General features: G+C 32.9%; 10 non-coding genes across 10 annotated transcripts; all 10 read left to right on the forward strand.

Annotated features, from left to right (window-relative positions):
- The first annotated feature begins 241 nt into the window (after nucleotides 1–241).
- On the forward strand, nucleotides 242–315 carry TRNAI-AAU (transfer RNA isoleucine (anticodon AAU)). The gene has a single exon. It is a non-coding gene; the product is annotated as a tRNA-Ile (tRNA).
- A 1,232-nt stretch (nucleotides 316–1,547) lies between these two features.
- Nucleotides 1,548–1,621, forward strand: TRNAI-AAU (transfer RNA isoleucine (anticodon AAU)). Its single transcript has one exon. It is a non-coding gene; the product is annotated as a tRNA-Ile (tRNA).
- Nucleotides 1,622–2,408: 787 nt separating this feature from the next.
- Nucleotides 2,409–2,482, forward strand: TRNAI-AAU (transfer RNA isoleucine (anticodon AAU)). The gene has a single exon. It is a non-coding gene; the product is annotated as a tRNA-Ile (tRNA).
- Nucleotides 2,483–3,926: 1,444 nt separating this feature from the next.
- TRNAF-AAA (transfer RNA phenylalanine (anticodon AAA)) lies at nucleotides 3,927–4,000 on the forward strand. Its single transcript has one exon. It is a non-coding gene; the product is annotated as a tRNA-Phe (tRNA).
- Nucleotides 4,001–6,959: 2,959 nt separating this feature from the next.
- TRNAI-AAU (transfer RNA isoleucine (anticodon AAU)) lies at nucleotides 6,960–7,033 on the forward strand. Its single transcript has one exon. It is a non-coding gene; the product is annotated as a tRNA-Ile (tRNA).
- A 1,231-nt stretch (nucleotides 7,034–8,264) lies between these two features.
- On the forward strand, nucleotides 8,265–8,338 carry TRNAI-AAU (transfer RNA isoleucine (anticodon AAU)). The gene has a single exon. It is a non-coding gene; the product is annotated as a tRNA-Ile (tRNA).
- Nucleotides 8,339–9,127: 789 nt separating this feature from the next.
- Nucleotides 9,128–9,201, forward strand: TRNAI-AAU (transfer RNA isoleucine (anticodon AAU)). The gene has a single exon. It is a non-coding gene; the product is annotated as a tRNA-Ile (tRNA).
- Nucleotides 9,202–15,193: 5,992 nt separating this feature from the next.
- Nucleotides 15,194–15,267, forward strand: TRNAI-AAU (transfer RNA isoleucine (anticodon AAU)). The gene has a single exon. It is a non-coding gene; the product is annotated as a tRNA-Ile (tRNA).
- Nucleotides 15,268–16,056: 789 nt separating this feature from the next.
- Nucleotides 16,057–16,130, forward strand: TRNAI-AAU (transfer RNA isoleucine (anticodon AAU)). The gene has a single exon. It is a non-coding gene; the product is annotated as a tRNA-Ile (tRNA).
- A 2,960-nt stretch (nucleotides 16,131–19,090) lies between these two features.
- TRNAI-AAU (transfer RNA isoleucine (anticodon AAU)) lies at nucleotides 19,091–19,164 on the forward strand. The gene has a single exon. It is a non-coding gene; the product is annotated as a tRNA-Ile (tRNA).
- The last annotated feature ends 4,526 nt before the right edge of the window (nucleotides 19,165–23,690 follow it).

The raw sequence follows: 23,690 nt of genomic DNA on the forward strand, positions 1-23,690 counted from the left end.
GGTGATGAATATTTATTTATTGCTAAACCACGTGGAAAAAACGTTAGTGGTTCAAAATTCTAACACTAAGTGTGGAAATCTCTTTTGTATTGCAATTTTTTTGAAGTCATATTAGTTTCTTCATGTTGATAATATGAAAGTTAATTCATATTAAACAGCTGAAATTAAGCTTTCCAAATCTCCCGGTTGAACTATCATTAGCACTGCTTCGTGTGCTGGTCCTCCAGAAGATGTGCAAATTGGCCTTTTAGCTCAGTTGGTTAGAGCGTGGTGCTAATAACGCCAAGGTCACAGGTTCGATCCCTGTACAGGCCAAGTTTAATTGTTTGAAAAAAGATTAATTTTTCTAGTGTCTCATTTTGGACTGTTTCTCTCCTTGAATCACACGCTGCTTGAAGGATTGGATGGAATCAGTAGCATTTCATCATCTGCTAATTCTTCAAAAGTATTCTATATATTTAGTGAGCCTATTAGTTTAGTCTGTTAGAGCATGAAGTTAAAAACGCAAAGGACATAATTTCAATCAGTCTCCAAGCCAATACTTGATTCTCCTTTAATGTTGAAAATAGATGTATTTTCTCTGTATCATGTTTACCTCTATATTTCCTTTGCGCAGAAGCTGATAGAATGATTAGATGAATCAATTGAATATAGGTGATGAATATTTATTTATTGCTAAACCACGTGGAAAAAACGTTAGTGGTTCAAAATTCTAACACTAAGTGTGGAAATCTCTTTTGTATTGCAATTTTTTTGAAGTCATATTAGTTTCTTCATGTTGATAATATGAAAGTTAATTCATATTAAACAGCTGAAATTAAGCTTTCCAAATCTCCCGGTTGAACTATCATTAGCACTGCTTCGTGTGCTGGTCCTCCAGAAGATGTGCAAATTGGCCTTTTAGCTCAGATGGTTAGAGCGTGGTGCTAATAACGCCAAGGTCACAGGTTCGATCCCTGTACAGGCCAAGTTTAATTGTTTGAAAAAAGATTAATTTTTCTAGTGTCTCATTTTGGACTGTTTATCTCCTTGAATCACACGCTGCTTGAAGGATTGGATGGAATCAGTAGCATTTCATCATCTGCTAATTCTTCAAAAGTATTCTATATATTTAGTGAGCCTATTAGTTTAGTCTGTTAGAGCATGAAGTTAAAAACGCAAAGGACATAATTTCAATCAGTCTCCAAGCCAATACTTGATTCTCCTTTAATGTTGAAAATAGATGTATTTTCTCTGTATCATGTTTACCTCTATATTTCCTTTGCGCAGAAGCTGATAGAATGATTAGATGAATCAATTGAATATAGGTGATGAATATTTATTTATTGCTAAACCACGTGGAAAAAACGTTACTGGTTCAAAATTCTAACACTAAGTATGGAAATCTCTTTTGTATTGCAATTTTTTTGAAGTCATATTAGTTTCTTCATGTTGATAATATGAAAGTTAATTCATATTAAACAGCTGAAATTAAGCTTTCCAAATCTCCCGGTTGAACTATCATTAGCACTGCTTCCTGTGCTGGTCCTCCAGAAGATGTGCAAATTGGCCTGTTAGCTCAGTTGGTTAGAGCGTGGTGCTAATAACGCCAAGGTCACAGGTTCGATCCCTGTACAGGCCAAGTTTAATTCTTTGAAAAAAGATGAATATTTCTTGTGTCTCATTTTGGACTGTTTATCTCCTTGGATCAAACGCTGCTTGAAGGATTGGATGAATACATTTGATATATTTATAGAATTAATTACTATTCTTAAAGCGCCTGGAATATCTATTAATTGTACTAAGTTCTAACGCCAAGTAACTAAATCTTTTATTTATTGCAATTTATTGAGATCATTTTTGTTTAGTCTTGTTGATAATATATAAAGATACTATGAATGTAAACAGCTGAATATAAGCTTTCCAACTATCCCGGATTAACAATCAGTAGGACTTCATCATCTGCTTCATCTTCAATAGTATGCTATATATTTAGTGACTCTATTAGTTTAGTCTGTTAGAGCATGAAGTTAAAAACGCCGAGGACATACTTTCAATCAGTCTCCAAGCCAATACTTGATGCTCCTTTAATGTTGAAAATAGATGTATTTTCTACTGTATCATGTTTATCTCTATATTTCCTTTGAGGAGAAGCTGATAAAATGATTAGATGAATCAATTCAATATAGGTGATGAATATTTATTTATTGCTAAACCACCTGGAAAAAACGTTAGTGGTTCAAAATTCTAACACTAAGTATGGAAATCTCTTTTGTATTGCAATTTTTTTGAAGTCATATTAGTTTCTTCATGTTGATAATATGAAAGTTAATTCATATTAAACAGCTGAAATTAAGCTTTCCAAATCTCCCGGTTGAACTATCATTAGCACTGCTTCCTGTGCTGGTCCTCCAGAAGATGTGCAAATTGGCCTGTTAGCTCAGTTGGTTAGAGCGTGGTGCTAATATTGCCAAGGTCACAGGTTCGATCCCTGTACAGGCCAAGTTTAATTCTTTGAAAAAAGATGAATATTTCTTGTGTCTCATTTTGGACTGTTTATCTCCTTGGATCAAACGCTGCTTGAAGGATTGGATGAATACATTTGATATATTTATAGAATTAATTACTATTCTTAAAGCGCCTGGAATATCTATTAATTGTACTAAGTTCTAACGCCAAGTAACTAAATCTTTTATTTATTGCAATTTATTGAGATCATTTTTCTTTAGTCTTGTTGATAATATATAAAGATACTATGAATGTAAACAGCTGAATATAAGCTTTCCAACTATCCCGGATTAACAATCAGTAGGACTTCATCATCTGCTTCATCTTCAATAGTATGCTATATATTTAGTGACTCTATTAGTTTAGTCTGTTAGAGCATGAAGTTAAAAACGCCAAGGACATACTTTCAATCAGTCTCCAAGCCAATACTTGATGCTCCTTTAATGTTGAAAATAGATGTATTTTCTACTGTATCATGTTTATCTCTATATTTCCTTTGAGGAGAAGCTGATAAAATGATTAGATGAATCAATTCAATATAGGTGATGAATATTTATTTATTGCTTAACCACATGAAAAAAACGTTAATGGTTCTAAGTTCTAACACTAAGTATGAAAATCTCTTTTGTATTGTATTTTTTTTTAAGTCATATTAGTTTCTTCATGTTGATAATATATAACAATAACTTCATGGTAAACTGCTGAAATTAAGTTTTCCAAATCTCCTGGGTTAACTATCATTTGCCCTTCTTCATTTGCTGGACCTCCAGGTAGTTGTGCAAAATGTCCTGTTAGCTCAGATGGTTAGAGTGTGGTGCTAATAACGCCAAGGTCACAGGTTTGATCCCTGTACAGGCCAAGTTCAATTGTTTGAACAAAGATGATTTTTTCTTGTGTCTCATTTTGGACTGTTAATCTTCTTGAATCACACGCTGCTTGAAGGATTGGATGGAATCAGTAGCATTTCATCATCTGCTAATTCTTCAAAAGTATTCTATATATTTAGTGAGCCTATTAGTTTAGTCTGTTAGAGCATGAAGTTAAAAACGCAAAGGACATAATTTCAATCAGTCTCCTAGCCAATATTTGAAGCTCCTTTAATGTTGAAAATAGATGTATTTTCTTCTGTATCATGTTTACATCCATATTTCCTTTGCGCAGAAGCTGATAGAATGATTAGATGAATCAATTGAATATAGGTAATGAATATTTATTTATTGCTAAACCACGTGGAAAAAACGTTACTGGTTCAAAATTCTAACACTAAGTATGGAAATCTCTTTTGTATTGCAATTTTTTTGAAGTCATATTAGTTTCTTCATGTTGATAATATGAAAGTTAATTCATATTAAACAGCTGAAATTAAGCTTTCCAAATCTCCCGGTTGAACTATCATTAGCACTGCTTGGTGTGCTGGTCCTCCAGACGATGTGCAAATTGGCCTTTTAGCTCAGTTGGTTAGAGCGTGGTGCTAAAAACGCCAAGGTCACAGGTTCGATCCCTGTACAGGCCAAGTTTAATTCTTTGAAAAAAGATTAATTTTTCTTGTGTCTCATTTTGGACTGTTTATCTCCTTGGATCAAACGCTGCTTGAAGGACTGGATGAATACATTTCATATAATTATAGAATTAATTACTATTCTTAAAGCGCCTGGAATATCTATTAATGATTCTAAGTTCTAACGCCAAGTAACTAAATCTCTTATTTATAGCAATTTATTGATATCATTTTTGTTTAGTCTTGTTGATAATATATAAAGATACTATGAATGTAAACAGCTGAATATAAGCTTTCCAACTATCCCGGATTAACAATCAGTAGGACTTCATCATCTGCTTCATCTTCAATAGTATGCTATATATTTAGTGACTCTATTAGTTTAGTCTGTTAGAGCATGAAGTTAAAAACGACAAGGACATACTTTCAATCAGTCTCCAAACCAATACTTGATGCTCCTTTAATGTTGAAAATAGATGTATTTTCTACTGTATCATGTTTATCTCTATATTTCCTTTGAGGAGAAGCTGATAAAATGATTAGATGAATCAATTCAATATAGGTGATGAATATTTATTTATTGCTTAACCACATGAAAAAAACGTTAATGGTTCTAAGTTCTAACACTAAGTATGAAAATCTCTTTTGTATTGTATTTTTTTAAGTCATATTAGTTTCTTCATGTTGATAATATATAACAATAACTTCATGGTAAACTGCTGAAATTAAGTTTTCCAAATCTCCTGGGTTAACTATTATTTGCCCTTCTTCATTTGCTGGACATCCAGGTAGTTGTGCAAAATGGCCTGTTAGCTCAGATGGTTTGAGCGTGGTGCTAATAACGCCAAGGTCACAGGTTCGATCCCTGTACAGGCCAAGTTCAATTGTTTGAACAAAGATGAATTTTTCTTGTGTCTCATTTTGGACTGTTAATCTTCTTGAATCACACGCTGCTTGAAGGATTGGATGGAATCAGTAGCATTTCATCATCTGCTAATTCTTCAAAAGTATTCTATATATTTAGTGAGCCTATTAGTTTAGTCTGTTAGAGCATGAAGTTAAAAACGCAAAGGACATAATTTCAATCAGTCTCCAAGCCAATACTTGATGCTCCTTTAATGTTGAAAATAGATGTATTTTCTTCTGTATCATGTTTACCTCCATATTTCCTTTGCGCAGAAGCTGATAGAATGATTAGATGAATCAATTGAATATAGGTGATGAATATTTATTTATTGCTAAACCACGTGGAAAAAACGTTAGTGGTTCAAAATTCTAACACTAAGTATGGAAATCCCTTTTGTATTGCAATTTTTTTGAAGTCATATTAGTTTCTTCATGTTGATAATATGAAAGTTAATTCATATTAAACAGCTGAAATTAAGCTTTCCAAATCTTCCGGTTGAACTATCATTAGCACTGCTTCCTGTGCTGGTCCTCCAGAAGATGTGCAAATTGGCCTTTTAGCTCAGTTGGTTAGAGCGTGGTGCTAATAACGCCAAGGTCACAGATTCGATCCCTGTACAGGCCAAATTTAATTCTTTGAAAAAGATAAATTTTTCTTGTGTCTCATTTTGGACTGTTTATCTCCTTGGATCAAACGCTGCTTGAAGGACTGGATGAATACATTTGATATAATTATAGAATTAATTACTATTCTTAAAGCGCCTGGAATATCTATTAATGGTTCTAAGTTCTAACGCCAAGTAACTAAATCTCTTATTTATAGCAATTTATTGAGATCATTTTTGTTTAGTCTTGTTGATAATATATAAAGATACTATGAATGTAAATAGCTGAATATAAGCTTTCCAACTATCCCGGATTAACAATCAGTAGTACTTCATCATCTGCTTCATCTTCAATAGTATGCTATATATTTAGTGACTCTATTAGTTTAGTCTGTTAGAGCATGAAGTTAAAAATGACAAGGACATACTTTCAATCAGTCTCCAAGCCAATACTTGATGCTCCTTTAATGTTGAAAATAGATGTATTTTCTACTGTATCATGTTTATCTCTATATTTCCTTTGAGGAGAAGCTGATAAAATGATTAGATGAATCAATTCAATATAGGTGATGAATATTTATTTATTTCTTAACCACATGGAAAAAAAGTTAATGGTTCTAAGTTCTAACACTAAGTATGAAAATCTCTTTTGTATTGTAATTTTTTTAAAGTCATATTAGTTTCTTCATGTTGATAATATATAACAATAACTTCATGGTAAACTGCTGAAATTAAGCTTTCCAAATCTCCTGGGTTAACTATCATTTGCCCTTCTTCATTTGCTGGACCTCCAGGTAGTGGTGCAAAATGACCTGTTAGCTCAGATGGTTAGAGCATGGTGCTAATAACGCCAAGGTCACAGGTTCGATCCCTGTATAGGCCAAGTTCAATTGTTTGAACAAAGATGAATTTTTCTTGTGTCTCATTTTGGACTGTTAATCTTCTTGAATCACACGCTGCTTGAAGGATTGGATGGAATCAGTAGCATTTCATCATCTGCTAATTCTTCAAAAGTATTCTATATATTTAGTGAGCCTATTAGTTTAGTCTGTTAGAGCATGAAGTTAAAAACGCAAAGGACATAATTTCAATCAGTCTCCAAGCCAATACTTGATTCTCCTTTAATGTTGAAAATAGATGTATTTTCTCTGTATCATGTTTACCTCTATATTTCCTTTGCGCAGAAGCTGATAGAATGATTAGATGAATCAATTGAATATAGGTGATGAATATTTATTTATTGCTAAACCACGTAGAAAAAAACGTTAGTGGTTCAAAATTCTAACACTAAGTGTGGAAATCTCTTTTGTATTGCAATTTTTTTGAAGTCATATTAGTTTCTTCATGTTGATAATATGAAAGTTAATTCATATTAAACAGCTGAAATTAAGCTTTCCAAATCTCCCGGTTGAACTATCATTAGCACTGCTTCGTGTGCTGGTCCTCCAGAAGATGTGCAAATTGGCCTTTTAGCTCAGTTGGTTAGAGCGTGGTGCTAATAACGCCAAGGTCACAGGTTCGATCCCTGTACAGGCCAAGTTTAATTGTTTGAAAAAAGATTAATTTTTCTAGTGTCTCATTTTGGACTGTTTATCTCCTTGAATCACACGCTGCTTGAAGGATTGGATGGAATCAGTAGCATTTCATCATCTGCTAATTCTTCAAAAGTATTCTATATATTTAGTGAGCCTATTAGTTTAGTCTGTTAGAGCATGAAGTTAAAAACGCAAAGGACATAATTTCAATCAGTCTCCAAGCCAATGCTTGATTCTCCTTTAATGTTGAAAATAGATGTATTTTCTCTGTATCATGTTTACCTCTATATTTCCTTTGCGCAGAAGCTGATAGAATGATTAGATGAATCAATTGAATATAGGTGATGAATATTTATTTATTGCTAAACCACGTGGAAAAAACGTTAGTGGTTCAAAATTCTAACACTAAGTGTGGAAATCTCTTTTGTATTGCAATTTTTTTGAAGTCATATTAGTTTCTTCATGTTGATAATATGAAAGTTAATTCATATTAAACAGCTGAAATTAAGCTTTCCAAATCTCCCGGTTGAACTATCATTAGCACTGCTTCGTGTGCTGGTCCTCCAGAAGATGTGCAAATTGGCCTTTTAGCTCAGATGGTTAGAGCGTGGTGCTAATAACGCCAAGGTCACAGGTTCGATCCCTGTACAGGCCACGTTTAATTGTTTGAAAAAAGATTAATTTTTCTAGTGTCTCATTTTGGACTGTTTATCTCCTTGAATCACACGCTGCTTGAAGGATTGGATGGAATCAGTAGCATTTCATCATCTGCTAATTCTTCAAAAGTATTCTATATATTTAGTGAGCCTATTAGTTTAGTCTGTTAGAGCATGAAGTTAAAAACGCAAAGGACATAATTTCAATCAGTCTCCAAGCCAATACTTGATTCTCCTTTAATGTTGAAAATAGATGTATTTTCTCTGTATCATGTTTACCTCTATATTTCCTTTGCGCAGAAGCTGATAGAATGATTAGATGAATCAATTGAATATAGGTGATGAATATTTATTTATTGCTAAACCACGTGGAAAAACGTTACTGGTTCAAAATTCTAACACTAAGTATGGAAATCTCTTTTGTATTGCAATTTTTTTGAAGTCATATTAGTTTCTTCATGTTGATAATATGAAAGTTAATTCATATTAAACAGCTGAAATTAAGCTTTCCAAATCTCCCGGTTGAACTATCATTAGCACTGCTTCCTGTGCTGGTCCTCCAGAAGATGTGCAAATTGGCCTGTTAGCTCAGTTGGTTAGAGCGTGGTGCTAATAACGCCAAGGTCACAGGTTCGATCCCTGTACAGGCCAAGTTTAATTCTTTGAAAAAAGATGAATATTTCTTGTGTCTCATTTTGGACTGTTTATCTCCTTGGATCAAACGCTGCTTGAAGGATTGGATGAATACATTTGATATATTTATAGAATTAATTACTATTCTTAAAGCGCCTGGAATATCTATTAATGATTCTAAGTTCTAACGCCAAGTAACTAAATCTCTTATTTATAGCAATTTATTGATATCATTTTTGTTTAGTCTTGTTGATAATATATAAAGATACTATGAATGTAAACAGCTGAGTATAAGCTTTCCAACTATCCCGGATTAACAATCAGTAGGACTTCATCATCTGCTTCATCTTTAATAGTATGCTATATATTTAGTGACTCTATTAGTTTAGTCTGTTAGAGCATGAAGTTAAAAACGACAAGGACATACTTTCAATCAGTCTCCAAACCAATACTTGATGCTCCTTTAATGTTGAAAATAGATGTATTTTCTACTGTATCATGTTTATCTCTATATTTCCTTTGAGGAGAAGCTGATAAAATGATTAGATGAATCAATTCAATATAGGTGATGAATATTTATTTATTGCTTAACCACATGAAAAAAACGTTAATGGTTCTAAGTTCTAACACTAAGTATGAAAATCTCTTTTGTATTGTATTTTTTTTAAGTCATATTAGTTTCTTCATGTTGATAATATATAACAATAACTTCATGGTAAACTGCTGAAATTAAGTTTTCCAAATCTCCTGGGTTAACTATTATTTGCCCTTCTTCATTTGCTGGACATCAAGGTAGTTGTGCAAAATGGCCTGTTAGCTCAGATGGTTAGAGCGTGGTGCTAATAACGCCAAGGTCACAGGTTCGATCCCTGTACAGGCCAAGTTCAATTGTTTGAACAAAGATGAATTTTTCTTGTGTCTCATTTTGGACTGTTAATCTTCTTCAATCACACGCTGCTTGAAGGATTGGATGGAATCAGTAGCATTTCATCATCTGCTAATTCTTCAAAAGTATTCTATATATTTAGTGAGCCTATTAGTTTAGTCTGTTAGAGCATGACGTTAAAAACGCAAAGGACATAATTTCAATCAGTCTCCAAGCCAATACTTGATGCTCCTTTAATGTTGAAAATAGATGTATTTTCTTCTGTATCATGTTTACCTCCATATTTCCTTTGCGCAGAAGCTGATAGAATGATTAGATGAATCAATTGAATATAGGTGATGAATATTTATTTATTGCTAAACCACGTGGAAAAAACGTTAGTGGTTCAAAATTCTAACACTAAGTATGGAAATCCCTTTTGTATTGCAATTTTTTTGAAGTCATATTAGTTTCTTCATGTTGATAATATGAAAGTTAATTCATATTAAACAGCTGAAATTAAGCTTTCCAAATCTCCCGGTTGAACTATCATTAGCACTGCTTCCTGTGCTAGTCCTCCAGAAGATGTGCAAATTGGCCTTTTAGCTCAGTTGGTTAGAGCGTGGTGCTAATAACGCCAAGGTCACAGGTTCGATCCCTGAACAGGCCAAGTTTAATTCTTTGAAAAAGATTAATTTTTCTTGTGTCTCATTTTGGACTGTTTATCTCCTTGGATCAAACGCTGCTTGAAGGACTGGATGAATACATTTGATATAATTATAGAATTAATTACTATTCTTAAAGCGCCTGGAATATCTATTAATGGTTCTAAGTTCTAACGCCAAGTAACTAAATCTCTTATTTATAGCAATTTATTGAGATCATTTTTGTTTAGTCTTGTTGATAATATATAAAGATACTATGAATGTAAATAGCTGAATATAAGCTTTCCAACTATCCCGGATTAACAATCAGTAGGACTTCATCATCTGCTTCATCTTCAATAGTATGCTATATATTTAGTGACTCTATTAGTTTAGTCTGTTAGAGCATGAAGTTAAAAACGACAAGGACACACTTTCAATCAGTCTCCAAGCCAATACTTGATGCTCCTTTAATGTTGAAAATAGATGTATTTTCTACTGTATCATGTTTATCTCTATATTTCCTTTGAGGAGAAGCTGATAAAATGATTAGATGAATCAATTCAATATAGGTGATGAATATTTATTTATTGCTTAACCACATGGAAAAAACGTTAATGGTTCTAAGTTCTAACACTAAGTATGAAAATCTCTTTTGTATTGTAATTTTTTTTAAGTCATATTAGTTTCTTCATGTTGATAATATATAACAATAACTTCATGGTAAACTGCTGAAATTAAGCTTTCCAAATCTCCTGGGTTAACTATCATTTGCCCTTCTTCATTTGCTGGACCTCCAGGTAGTGGTGCAAAATGACCTGTTAGCTCAGATGGTTAGAGCATGGTGCTAATAACGCCAAGGTCACAGGTTCGATCCCTGTACAGGCGAAGTTCAATTGTTTGAACAAAGATGAATTTTTCTTGTGTCTCATTTTGGACTGTTAATCTTCTTGAATCACACGCTGCTTGAAGGATTGGATGGAATCAGTAGCATTTCATCATCTGCTAATTCTTCAAAAGTATTCTATATATTTAGTGAGCCTATTAGTTTAGTCTGTTAGAGCATGAAGTTAAAAACGCAAAGGACATAATTTCAATCAGTCTCCTAGCCAATATTTGAAGCTCCTTTAATGTTGAAAATAGATGTATTTTCTTCTGTATCATGTTTACATCCATATTTCCTTTGCGCAGAAGCTGATAGAATGATTAGATGAATCAATTGAATATAGGTGATGAATATTTATTTATTGCTAAACCACGTGGAAAAAACGTTACTGGTTCAAAATTCAAACACTAAGTATGGAAATCTCTTTTGTATTGCAATTTTTTTGAAGTTATATTAGTTTCTTCATGTTGATAATATGAAAGTTAATTCATATTAAACAGCTGAAATTAAGCTTTCCAAATCTCCCGGTTGAACTATCATTAGCACTGCTTCCTGTGCTGGTCCTCCAGAAGATGTGCAAATTGGCCTGTTAGCTCACTTGGTTAGAGCGTGGTGCTAATAATGCCAAGGTCACAGGTTCGATCCCTGTACAGGCCAAGTTTAATTCTTTGAAAAAAGATGAATTTTTCTTGTGTCTCATTTTGGACTGTTTATCTCCTTGGATCAAACGCTGCTTGAAGGATTGGATGAATACATTTGATATAATTATAGAATTAATTACTATTCTTAAAGCGCCTGGAATATCTATTAATGGTTCTAAGTTCTAACGCCAAGTAACTAAATCTCTTATTTATTGCAATTTATTGAGATCATTTTTGTTTAGTCTTGTTGATAATATATAAAGATACTATGAATGTAAACAGCTGAATATAAGCTTTCCAACTATCCCGGATTAACAATCAGTAGGACTTCATCATCTGCTTCATCTTCAGTAGTATGCTATATATTTAGTGACTCTATTAGTTTAGTCTGTTAGAGCATGAAGTTAAAAACGACAAGGACATACTTTCAATCAGTCTCCAAGCCAATACTTGATGCTCCTTTAATGTTGAAAATAGATGTATTTTCTACTGTATCATGTTTATCTCTATATTTCCTTTGAGGAGAAGCTGATAAAATGATTAGATGAATCAATTCAATATAGGTGATGAATATTTATTTATTGCTTAACCACATGGAAAAAACGTTAATTGTTCTAAGTTCTAACACTAAGTATGAAAATCTCTTTTGTATTGTAATTTTTTTTAAGTCATATTAGTTTCTTAATGTTGATAATATATAACAATAACTTCATGGTAAACTGCTGAAATTAAGCTTTCCAAATCTCCTGGGTTAACTATCATTTGCCCTTCTTCATTTGCTGGACCTCCAGGTAGTGGTGCAAAATGACCTGTTAGCTCAGATGGTTAGAGCATGGTGCTAATAACGCCAAGGTCACAGGTTCGATCCCTGTACAGGCCAAGTTCAATTGTTTGAACAAAGATGAATTTTTCTTGTGTCTCATTTTGGACTGTTAATCTTCTTGAATCACACGCTGCTTGAAGGATTGGATGGAATCAGTAGCATTTCATCATCTGCTAATTCTTCAAAAGTATTCTATATATTTAGTGAGCCTATTAGTTTAGTCTGTTAGAGCATGAAGTTAAAAACGCAAAGGACATAATTTCAATCAGTCTCCTAGCCAATATTTGAAGCTCCTTTAATGTTGAAAATAGATGTATTTTCTTCTGTATCATGTTTACATCCATATTTCCTTTGCGCAGAAGCTGATAGAATGATTAGATGAATCAATTGAATATAGGTGATGAATATTTATTTATTGCTAAACCACGTGGAAAAAACGTTACTGGTTCAAAATTCAAACACTAAGTATGGAAATCTCTTTTGTATTGCAATTTTTTTGAAGTTATATTAGTTTCTTCATGTTGATAATATGAAAGTTAATTCATATTAAACAGCTGAAATTAAGCTTTCCAAATCTCCCGGTTGAACTATCATTAGCACTGCTTCCTGTGCTGGTCCTCCAGAAGATGTGCAAATTGGCCTGTTAGCTCACTTGGTTAGAGCGTGGTGCTAATAATGCCAAGGTCACAGGTTCGATCCCTGTACAGGCCATGTTTAATTCTTTGAAAAAAGATGAATTTTTCTTGTGTCTCATTTTGGACTGTTTATCTCCTTGGATCAAACGCTGCTTGAAGGATTGGATGAATACATTTGATATAATTATAGAATTAATTACTATTCTTAAAGCGCCTGGAATATCTATTAATGGTTCTAAGTTCTAACGCCAAGTAACTAAATCTCTTATTTATTGCAATTTATTGAGATCATTTTTGTTTAGTCTTGTTGATAATATATAAAGATACTATGAATGTAAACAGCTGAATATAAGCTTTCCAACTATCCCGGATTAACAATCAGTAGGACTTCATCATCTGCTTCATCTTCAGTAGTATGCTATATATTTAGTGACTCTATTAGTTTAGTCTGTTAGAGCATGAAGTTAAAAACGCCAAGGACATACTTTCAATCAGTCTCCAAGCCAATACTTGATGCTCCTTTAATGTTGAAAATAGATGTATTTTCTACTGTATCATGTTTATCTCTATATTTCCTTTGAGGAGAAGCTGATAAAATGATTAGATGAATCAATTCAATATAGGTGATGAATATTTATTTATTTCTTAACCACATGGAAAAAACGTTAATGGTTCTAAGTTCTAACACTAAGTATGAAAATCTCTTTTGTATTGTAATTTTTTTTAAGTCATATTAGTTTCTTCATGTTGATAATATATAACAATAACTTCATGGTAAACTGCTGAAATTAAGTTTTCCAAATCTCCTGGGTTAACTATTATTTGCCCTTCTTCATTTGCTGGACATCCAGGTAGTTGTGCAAAATGGCCTGTTAGCTCAGATGGTTTGAGCGTGGTGCTAATAACGCCAAGGTCACAGGTTCGATCCCTGTACAGGCCAAGTTCAATTGTTTGAACAAAGATGAATTCTTCTTGTGTCTCATTTTGGACTGTTAATCTTCTTGAATCACACGCTGCTTGAAGGATTGGATGGAATCAGTAGCATTTCATCATCTGCTAATTCTTCAAAAGTATTCTATATATTTAGTGAGCCTATTAGTTTAGTCTGTTAGAGCATGAAGTTAAAAACGCAAAGGACATAATTTCAATCAGTCTCCAAGCCAATACTTGATGCTCCTTTAATGTTGAAAATAGATGTATTTTCTTCTGTATCATGTTTACCTCCATATTTCCTTTGCGCAGAAGCTGATAGAATGATTAGATGAATCAATTGAATATAGGTGATGAATATTTATTTATTGCTAAACCACGTGGAAAAAACGTTAGTGGTTCAAAATACTAACACTAAGTATGGAAATCCCTTTTGTATTGCAATTTTTTTGAAGTCATATTAGTTTCTTCATGTTGATAATATGAAAGTTAATTCATATTAAACAGCTGAAATTAAGCTTTCCAAATCTTCCGGTTGAACTATCATTAGCACTGCTTCCTGTGCTGGTCCTCCAGAAGATGTGCAAATTGGCCTTTTAGCTCAGTTGGTTAGAGCGTGGTGCTAATAACGCCAAGGTCACAGATTCGATCCCTGTACAGGCCAAATTTAATTCTTTGAAAAAGATTAATTTTTCTTGTGTCTCATTTTGGACTGTTTATCTCCTTGGATCAAACGCTGCTTGAAGGACTGGATGAATACATTTGATATAATTATAGAATTAATTACTATTCTTAAAGCGCCTGGAATATCTATTAATGGTTCTAAGTTCTAACGCCAAGTAACTAAATCTCTTATTTATAGCAATTTATTGAGATCATTTTTGTTTAGTCTTGTTGATAATATATAAAGATACTATGAATGTAAATAGCTGAATATAAGCTTTCCAACTATCCCGGATTAACAATCAGTAGTACTTCATCATCTGCTTCATCTTCAATAGTATGCTATATATTTAGTGACTCTATTAGTTTAGTCTGTTAGAGCATGAAGTTAAAAATGACAAGGACATACTTTCAATCAGTCTCCAAGCCAATACTTGATTCTCCTTTAATGTTGAAAATAGATGTATTTTCTCTGTATCATGTTTACCTCTATATTTCCTTTGCGCAGAAGCTGATAGAATGATTAGATGAATCAATTGAATATAGGTGATGAATATTTATTTATTGCTAAACCACGTGGAAAAAACGTTACTGGTTCAAAATTCTAACACTAAGTATGGAAATCTCTTTTGTATTGCAATTTTTTTGAAGTCATATTAGTTTCTTCATGTTGATAATATGAAAGTTAATTCATATTAAACAGCTGAAATTAAGCTTTCCAAATCTCCCGGTTGAACTATCATTAGCACTGCTTCCTGTGCTGGTCCTCCAGAAGATGTGCAAATTGGCCTGTTAGCTCAGTTGGTTAGAGCGTGGTGCTAATAACGCCAAGGTCACAGGTTCGATCCCTGTACAGGCCAAGTTTAATTCTTTGAAAAAAGATGAATATTTCTTGTGTCTCATTTTGGACTGTTTATCTCCTTGGATCAAACGCTGCTTGAAGGATTGGATGAATACATTTGATATATTTATAGAATTAATTACTATTCTTAAAGCGCCTGGAATATCTATTAATGATTCTAAGTTCTAACGCCAAGTAACTAAATCTCTTATTTATAGCAATTTATTGATATCATTTTTGTTTAGTCTTGTTGATAATATATAAAGATACTATGAATGTAAACAGCTGAGTATAAGCTTTCCAACTATCCCGGATTAACAATCAGTAGGACTTCATCATCTGCTTCATCTTCAATAGTATGCTATATATTTAGTGACTCTATTAGTTTAGTCTGTTAGAGCATGAAGTTAAAAACGACAAGGACATACTTTCAATCAGTCTCCAAACCAATACTTGATGCTCCTTTAATGTTGAAAATAGATGTATTTTCTACTGTATCATGTTTATCTCTATATTTCCTTTGAGGAGAAGCTGATAAAATGATTAGATGAATCAATTCAATATAGGTGATGAATATTTATTTATTGCTTAACCACATGAAAAAAACGTTAATGGTTCTAAGTTCTAACACTAAGTATGAAAATCTCTTTTGTATTGTATTTTTTTTAAGTCATATTAGTTTCTTCATGTTGATAATATATAACAATAACTTCATGGTAAACTGCTGAAATTAAGTTTTCCAAATCTCCTGGGTTAACTATTATTTGCCCTTCTTCATTTGCTGGACATCAAGGTAGTTGTGCAAAATGGCCTGTTAGCTCAGATGGTTAGAGCGTGGTGCTAATAACGCCAAGGTCACAGGTTCGATCCCTGTACAGGCCAAGTTCAATTGTTTGAACAAAGATGAATTTTTCTTGTGTCTCATTTTGGACTGTTAATCTTCTTCAATCACACGCTGCTTGAAGGATTGGATGGAATCAGTAGCATTTCATCATCTGCTAATTCTTCAAAAGTATTCTATATATTTAGTGAGCCTATTAGTTTAGTCTGTTAGAGCATGACGTTAAAAACGCAAAGGACATAATTTCAATCAGTCTCCAAGCCAATACTTGATGCTCCTTTAATGTTGAAAATAGATGTATTTTCTTCTGTATCATGTTTACCTCCATATTTCCTTTGCGCAGAAGCTGATAGAATGATTAGATGAATCAATTGAATATAGGTGATGAATATTTATTTATTGCTAAACCACGTGGAAAAAACGTTAGTGGTTCAAAATTCTAACACTAAGTATGGAAATCCCTTTTGTATTGCAATTTTTTTGAAGTCATATTAGTTTCTTCATGTTGATAATATGAAAGTTAATTCATATTAAACAGCTGAAATTAAGCTTTCCAAATCTCCCGGTTGAACTATCATTAGCACTGCTTCCTGTGCTAGTCCTCCAGAAGATGTGCAAATTGGCCTTTTAGCTCAGTTGGTTAGAGCGTGGTGCTAATAACGCCAAGGTCACAGGTTCGATCCCTGAACAGGCCAAGTTTAATTCTTTGAAAAAGATTAATTTTTCTTGTGTCTCATTTTGGACTGTTTATCTCCTTGGATCAAACGCTGCTTGAAGGACTGGATGAATACATTTGATATAATTATAGAATTAATTACTATTCTTAAAGCGCCTGGAATATCTATTAATGGTTCTAAGTTCTAACGCCAAGTAACTAAATCTCTTATTTATAGCAATTTATTGAGATCATTTTTGTTTAGTCTTGTTGATAATATATAAAGATACTATGAATGTAAATAGCTGAATATAAGCTTTCCAACTATCCCGGATTAACAATCAGTAGGACTTCATCATCTGCTTCATCTTCAATAGTATGCTATATATTTAGTGACTCTATTAGTTTAGTCTGTTAGAGCATGAAGTTAAAAACGACAAGGACACACTTTCAATCAGTCTCCAAGCCAATACTTGATGCTCCTTTAATGTTGAAAATAGATGTATTTTCTACTGTATCATGTTTATCTCTATATTTCCTTTGAGGAGAAGCTGATAAAATGATTAGATGAATCAATTCAATATAGGTGATGAATATTTATTTATTGCTTAACCACATGGAAAAAACGTTAATGGTTCTAAGTTCTAACACTAAGTATGAAAATCTCTTTTGTATTGTAATTTTTTTTAAGTCATATTAGTTTCTTCATGTTGATAATATATAACAATAACTTCATGGTAAACTGCTGAAATTAAGCTTTCCAAATCTCCTGGGTTAACTATCATTTGCCCTTCTTCATTTGCTGGACCTCCAGGTAGTGGTGCAAAATGACCTGTTAGCTCAGATGGTTAGAGCATGGTGCTAATAACGCCAAGGTCACAGGTTCGATCCCTGTACAGGCAAAGTTCAATTGTTTGAACAAAGATGAATTTTTCTTGTGTCTCATTTTGGACTGTTAATCTTCTTGAATCACACGCTGCTTGAAGGATTGGATGGAATCAGTAGCATTTCATCATCTGCTAATTCTTCAAAAGTATTCTATATATTTAGTGAGCCTATTAGTTTAGTCTGTTAGAGCATGAAGTTAAAAACGCAAAGGACATAATTTCAATCAGTCTCCTAGCCAATATTTGAAGCTCCTTTAATGTTGAAAATAGATGTATTTTCTTCTGTATCATGTTTACATCCATATTTCCTTTGCGCAGAAGCTGATAGAATGATTAGATGAATCAATTGAATATAGGTGATGAATATTTATTTATTGCTAAACCACGTGGAAAAAACGTTACTGGTTCAAAATTCAAACACTAAGTATGGAAATCTCTTTTGTATTGCAATTTTTTTGAAGTTATATTAGTTTCTTCATGTTGATAATATGAAAGTTAATTCATATTAAACAGCTGAAATTAAGCTTTCCAAATCTCCCGGTTGAACTATCATTAGCACTGCTTCCTGTGCTGGTCCTCCAGAAGATGTGCAAATTGGCCTGTTAGCTCACTTGGTTAGAGCGTGGTGCTAATAATGCCAAGGTCACAGGTTCGATCCCTGTACAGGCCAAGTTTAATTCTTTGAAAAAAGATGAATTTTTCTTGTGTCTCATTTTGGACTGTTTATCTCCTTGGATCAAACGCTGCTTGAAGGATTGGATGAATACATTTGATATAATTATAGAATTAATTACTATTCTTAAAGCGCCTGGAATATCTATTAATGGTTCTAAGTTCTAACGCCAAGTAACTAAATCTCTTATTTATTGCAATTTATTGAGATCATTTTTGTTTAGTCTTGTTGATAATATATAAAGATACTATGAATGTAAACAGCTGAATATAAGCTTTCCAACTATCCCGGATTAACAATCAGTAGGACTTCATCATCTGCTTCATCTTCAGTAGTATGCTATATATTTAGTGACTCTATTAGTTTAGTCTGTTAGAGCATGAAGTTAAAAACGACAAGGACATACTTTCAATCAGTCTCCAAGCCAATACTTGATGCTCCTTTAATGTTGAAAATAGATGTATTTTCTACTGTATCATGTTTATCTCTATATTTCCTTTGAGGAGAAGCTGATAAAATGATTAGATGAATCAATTCAATATAGGTGATGAATATTTATTTATTGCTTAACCACATGAAAAAAACGTTAATGGTTCTAAGTTCTAACACTAAGTATGAAAATCTCTTTTGTATTGTATTTTTTTTAAGTCATATTAGTTTCTTCATGTTGATAATATATAACAATAACTTCATGGTAAACTGCTGAAATTAAGTTTTCCAAATCTCCTGGGTTAACTATTATTTGCCCTTCTTCATTTGCTGGACATCAAGGTAGTTGTGCAAAATGGCCTGTTAGCTCAGATGGTTAGAGCGTGGTGCTAATAACGCCAAGGTCACAGGTTCGATCCCTGTACAGGCCAAGTTCAATTGTTTGAACAAAGATGAATTTTTCTTGTGTCTCATTTTGGACTGTTAATCTTCTTCAATCACACGCTGCTTGAAGGATTGGATGGAATCAGTAGCATTTCATCATCTGCTAATTCTTCAAAAGTATTCTATATATTTAGTGAGCCTATTAGTTTAGTCTGTTAGAGCATGACGTTAAAAACGCAAAGGACATAATTTCAATCAGTCTCCAAGCCAATACTTGATGCTCCTTTAATGTTGAAAATAGATGTATTTTCTTCTGTATCATGTTTACCTCCATATTTCCTTTGCGCAGAAGCTGATAGAATGATTAGATGAATCAATTGAATATAGGTGATGAATATTTATTTATTGCTAAACCACGTGGAAAAAACGTTAGTGGTTCAAAATTCTAACACTAAGTATGGAAATCCCTTTTGTATTGCAATTTTTTTGAAGTCATATTAGTTTCTTCATGTTGATAATATGAAAGTTAATTCATATTAAACAGCTGAAATTAAGCTTTCCAAATCTCCCGGTTGAACTATCATTAGCACTGCTTCCTGTGCTAGTCCTCCAGAAGATGTGCAAATTGGCCTTTTAGCTCAGTTGGTTAGAGCGTGGTGCTAATAACGCCAAGGTCACAGGTTCGATCCCTGAACAGGCCAAGTTTAATTCTTTGAAAAAGATTATTTTTTCTTGTGTCTCATTTTGGACTGTTTATCTCCTTGGATCAAACGCTGCTTGAAGGACTGGATGAATACATTTGATATAATTATAGAATTAATTACTATTCTTAAAGCGCCTGGAATATCTATTAATGGTTCTAAGTTCTAACGCCAAGTAACTAAATCTCTTATTTATAGCAATTTATTGAGATCATTTTTGTTTAGTCTTGTTGATAATATATAAAGATACTATGAATGTAAATAGCTGAATATAAGCTTTCCAACTATCCCGGATTAACAATCAGTAGGACTTCATCATCTGCTTCATCTTCAATAGTATGCTATATATTTAGTGACTCTATTAGTTTAGTCTGTTAGAGCATGAAGTTAAAAACGACAAGGACACACTTTCAATCAGTCTCCAAGCCAATACTTGATGCTCCTTTAATGTTGAAAATAGATGTATTTTCTACTGTATCATGTTTATCTCTATATTTCCTTTGAGGAGAAGCTGATAAAATGATTAGATGAATCAATTCAATATAGGTGATGAATATTTATTTATTGCTTAACCACATGGAAAAAACGTTAATGGTTCTAAGTTCTAACACTAAGTATGAAAATCTCTTTTGTATTGTAATTTTTTTTAAGTCATATTAGTTTCTTCATGTTGATAATATATAACAATAACTTCATGGTAAACTGCTGAAATTAAGCTTTCCAAATCTCCTGGGTTAACTATCATTTGCCCTTCTTCATTTGCTGGACCTCCAGGTAGTGGTGCAAAATGACCTGTTAGCTCAGATGGTTAGAGCATGGTGCTAATAACGCCAAGGTCACAGGTTCGATCCCTGTACAGGCAAAGTTCAATTGTTTGAACAAAGATGAATTTTTCTTGTGTCTCATTTTGGACTGTTAATCTTCTTGAATCACACGCTGCTTGAAGGATTGGATGGAATCAGTAGCATTTCATCATCTGCTAATTCTTCAAAAGTATTCTATATATTTAGTGAGCCTATTAGTTTAGTCTGTTAGAGCATGAAGTTAAAAACGCAAAGGACATAATTTCAATCAGTCTCCTAGCCAATATTTGAAGCTCCTTTAATGTTGAAAATAGATGTATTTTCTTCTGTATCATGTTTACATCCATATTTCCTTTGCGCAGAAGCTGATAGAATGATTAGATGAATCAATTGAATATAGGTGATGAATATTTATTTATTGCTAAACCACGTGGAAAAAACGTTACTGGTTCAAAATTCAAACACTAAGTATGGAAATCTCTTTTGTATTGCAATTTTTTTGAAGTTATATTAGTTTCTTCATGTTGATAATATGAAAGTTAATTCATATTAAACAGCTGAAATTAAGCTTTCCAAATCTCCCGGTTGAACTATCATTAGCACTGCTTCCTGTGCTGGTCCTCCAGAAGATGTGCAAATTGGCCTGTTAGCTCACTTGGTTAGAGCGTGGTGCTAATAATGCCAAGGTCACAGGTTCGATCCCTGTACAGGCCAAGTTTAATTCTTTGAAAAAAGATGAATTTTTCTTGTGTCTCATTTTGGACTGTTTATCTCCTTGGATCAAACGCTGCTTGAAGGATTGGATGAATACATTTGATATAATTATAGAATTAATTACTATTCTTAAAGCGCCTGGAATATCTATTAATGGTTCTAAGTTCTAACGCCAAGTAACTAAATCTCTTATTTATTGCAATTTATTGAGATCATTTTTGTTTAGTCTTGTTGATAATATATAAAGATACTATGAATGTAAACAGCTGAATATAAGCTTTCCAACTATCCCGGATTAACAATCAGTAGGACTTCATCATCTGCTTCATCTTCAGTAGTATGCTATATATTTAGTGACTCTATTAGTTTAGTCTGTTAGAGCATGAAGTTAAAAACGACAAGGACATACTTTCAATCAGTCTCCAAGCCAATACTTGATGCTCCTTTAATGTTGAAAATAGATGTATTTTCTACTGTATCATGTTTATCTCTATATTTCCTTTGTGGAGAAGCTGATAAAATGATTAGATGAATCAATTCAATATAGGTGATGAATATTTATTTATTGCTTAACCACATGGAAAAAACGTTAATTGTTCTAAGTTCTAACACTAAGTATGAAAATCTCTTTTGTATTGTAATTTTTTTTAAGTCATATTAGTTTCTTAATGTTGATAATATATAACAATAACTTCATGGTAAACTGCTGAAATTAAGCTTTCCAAATCTCCTGGGTTAACTATCATTTGCCCTTCTTCATTTGCTGGACCTCCAGGTAGTGGTGCAAAATGACCTGTTAGCTCAGATGGTTAGAGCATGGTGCTAATAACGCCAAGGTCACAGGTTCGATCCCTGTACAGGCCAAGTTCAATTGTTTGAACAAAGATGAATTTTTCTTGTGTCTCATTTTGGACTGTTAATCTTCTTGAATCACACGCTGCTTGAAGGATTGGATGGAATCAGTAGCATTTCATCATCTGCTAATTCTTCAAAAGTATTCTATATATTTAGTGAGCCTATTAGTTTAGTCTGTTAGAGCATGAAGTTAAAAACGCAAAGGACATAATTTCAATCAGTCTCCTAGCCAATATTTGAAGCTCCTTTAATGTTGAAAATAGATGTATTTTCTTCTGTATCATGTTTACATCCATATTTCCTTTGCGCAGAAGCTGATAGAATGATTAGATGAATCAATTGAATATAGGTGATGAATATTTATTTATTGCTAAACCACGTGGAAAAAACGTTACTGGTTCAAAATTCAAACACTAAGTATGGAAATCTCTTTTGTATTGCAATTTTTTTGAAGTTATATTAGTTTCTTCATGTTGATAATATGAAAGTTAATTCATATTAAACAGCTGAAATTAAGCTTTCCAAATCTCCCGGTTGAACTATCATTAGCACTGCTTCCTGTGCTGGTCCTCCAGAAGATGTGCAAATTGGCCTGTTAGCTCACTTGGTTAGAGCGTGGTGCTAATAATGCCAAGGTCACAGGTTCGATCCCTGTACAGGCCAAGTTTAATTCTTTGAAAAAAGATGAATTTTTCTTGTGTCTCATTTTGGACTGTTTATCTCCTTGGATCAAACGCTGCTTGAAGGATTGGATGAATACATTTGATATAATTATAGAATTAATTACTATTCTTAAAGCGCCTGGAATATCTATTAATGGTTCTAAGTTCTAACGCCAAGTAACTAAATCTCTTATTTATTGCAATTTATTGAGATCATTTTTGTTTAGTCTTGTTGATAATATATAAAGATACTATGAATGTAAACAGCTGAATATAAGCTTTCCAACTATCCCGGATTAACAATCAGTAGGACTTCATCATCTGCTTCATCTTCAGTAGTATGCTATATATTTAGTGACTCTATTAGTTTAGTCTGTTAGAGCATGAAGTTAAAAACGCCAAGGACATACTTTCAATCAGTCTCCAAGCCAATACTTGATGCTCCTTTAATGTTGAAAATAGATGTATTTTCTACTGTATCATGTTTATCTCTATATTTCCTTTGAGGAGAAGCTGATAAAATGATTAGATGAATCAATTCAATATAGGTGATGAATATTTATTTATTTCTTAACCACATGGAAAAAACGTTAATGGTTCTAAGTTCTAACACTAAGTATGAAAATCTCTTTTGTATTGTAATTTTTTTTAAGTCATATTAGTTTCTTCATGTTGATAATATATAACAATAACTTCATGGTAAACTGCTGAAATTAAGTTTTCCAAATCTCCTGGGTTAACTATTATTTGCCCTTCTTCATTTGCTGGACATCCAGGTAGTTGTGCAAAATGGCCTGTTAGCTCAGATGGTTTGAGCGTGGTGCTAATAACGCCAAGG

The sequence above is a fragment of the Lissotriton helveticus genome, chromosome 4_1 (assembly GCF_964261635.1).
Source record: "Lissotriton helveticus chromosome 4_1, aLisHel1.1, whole genome shotgun sequence".
Taxonomy (NCBI): Eukaryota; Metazoa; Chordata; class Amphibia; order Caudata; family Salamandridae; genus Lissotriton; species Lissotriton helveticus.